Genomic DNA, 2,509 nt, shown 5'->3' on the forward strand with positions numbered 1-2,509 from the left:
CTGGCAGACCGCAGGAACCGAATGCAGCCTCTATGAAGTACCCGTGAAGACCCCATTGGGTCCCCATTCGGTTCCGTTTTTAAAAACTCAAAAAACAGCAAGATCAACTTTTAAACGGAATTTTAATTCGGATTCTATGTTAAATTTTCTATTGGAAACTCACGGAGTAATCACAATACTTTTTTTACAGCGGTAAAAAGTTTAAAAAATATACAAGATCTATAACGCCTGTTGACTGCTACTTACAGATGATGCGTTTGAAGTGTAGCAGTCAACAGGCGTTATACGTCTTATATTTCCTTAAACTTTTTACCGTTGCAAAAAAAACTATTGCGATTTTGCCGTTTTTTTTGTAGTTTTTTAAAAAACCCTACCGAAAGATAGCTCTGAGTTTTCTTTAGCGAAATAGCCTGGCCCATTTTAGTTTATAAACAAAGTCGATTTGAAACAAAATAGTCTCGGAGATAGTTTGATAGATTTGAGTCCTTATCAAGATCCTTTTAGTGGTCCTTTTAAGAGTGGTGCGACGGTAATATAATGTTCCTTTTGATTTCGTCACGTATCGGGCAGGCAGAGTTATTTACAGTAGTTGGTCGTGGCTAATCCGCTCTCCCTTTTTAAATTTCTCTTCAAGTTATTAACACTTTTTCTTAATTGATGAATTTTCTCATTATAGTTATTTATAATTATAACGTATATACTGATATAGAATTTTCTAGTTCAATTCAAAAATTTTGTCTTTTTTGGCGTATCTCATTCCATTTACGAGAAACGTTCTATTAATTCCAATTTTAAGCAAAAAAAAAAAAGTTAGATATCTGAAGTCATCGAAACCCGTAGATTCCGAATTATTATGTTTTAGGCTGTTAACAATGAAATTAAAAAAATCTACTTCTAAATTTTAATCCGAAAGCTTAACAAAGGACCCTTGAGTGTCGGCTACTCTATTGAGATCTCTGCTTGCTATTTATGATCGTATTCTTATTTCAATTTCGGAAAGGATATTTTAAAGCCTTCAGACCATTTAAACGAGCTTCCTGGACCTTTAAAAATATCTACCTGAGTGCCTGTGGAGAATTTCTCTGAGCTTCTTTGGCCTAAAGAATTTTTAGCATATACTCAAAGATTCTTTTCGGTAGGTAGGAACCGAATGGGGACCCAATGGGGTCTTTACGGGTACTTTGTAGAGGCTCCATTCGGTTCCTTCGGTCCGCCAGGGGACACATGTACTCTGTGTATTTTGATGCGCTGAATTCAAATCCGCCTTCAGAATTTGTCCAGTGGATCTAGGTTTACCCCTAACCTCAATAAAACACCTCAAAACTTGCTAATTAGCTGTTTTTACGTAAACAAAGTCGAAAAAAAACTAAAAACCGACAATCTCAGTCAAAATGTACTCAACCTTATGCGTTTTGAAACGCTGAATTTGAATTAACGGCCTAAATCGGTAAAACAGGTCTAGATTTGGCCCTAACCTCAAAAAACATCTGAAAATCACAAATAAAGTTAATTTTCCCGTCAATGAAAAACTTACATCTCCAATCTGAGTGAAAACCTACATGTTCTTATGTTTTTATTACAGTATGTTCAAATTCACAACCTGCATCGCCTCAGCAGGTTTAATTTCTTTCGGTGAAACAAACACATGTATTTTGAAAGACACGAAGTTGTCTCAATAAAACTTTATCGCTCCAAAAAATCTCCTCCGACAAATTATATCCTTTGTTTTTTTGTGTGAGCGGGCCAATACATTTCTGAAAGTACACTATCGCTGATCTGAGATTCGTTATCACTACTTGATATCATTTATAGCTGTGACTATATCATCGCGGCGAGTGTCTAGACGAACGGCATTTATGCAGCTATGGCCGACACAACTAAAAAGAGTTTTACACACAAAAAAGACACAATAACATGTACGTTTGGACTCAGATTGGAGGTGTAAGTTTTTTATTGTTCAACTTTATATGGCGAAAATCGGCTTTATTGGGTATTTTGAGATGTTTTTTTTGAGGTTAGAGCCAAATTAGACCTGCTAGGCCGATGTAGGTTTTGCATTTAAATACATCGCAATAAAAGACAAGAACGTGTACGTTTTTCCATAGATTTGAGATGTAAGTTTTGTCATTAAAGGGAAAAGTCAGCTTTATTTTCAATTTTCAGATGTTTTTTGAGGTAATAATCAAACCTAGACCTGTTTAGCTAATTTAGGTCGCGAGTTCAAATGCAGCGTATCAAAACACAAAAGGTTAAGTACATTTTGATACATAGGGGTGACAAATGACGCCTGTCAAAACTTCAGCCATTTATGTTTACGCATTTACAAGTTACAGCACTCAGAAGCGACTAACCTTCGAATTTTTTTTTAATATGGAAAAATCTGAGTTTCGAGTTTTGATCAAACACCACTATCTTCGCAAGAAAACGATATCCGAGACCGAGGCCAAGCTGGATAAGTATTACCCGGACTCTGCACCGTCGATTGGAACGATTCATAAGTGGTTTACCG

Source organism: Belonocnema kinseyi, chromosome 7 (genome assembly GCF_010883055.1).
Source record: "Belonocnema kinseyi isolate 2016_QV_RU_SX_M_011 chromosome 7, B_treatae_v1, whole genome shotgun sequence".
Lineage (NCBI taxonomy): Eukaryota > Metazoa > Arthropoda > Insecta > Hymenoptera > Cynipidae > Belonocnema > Belonocnema kinseyi.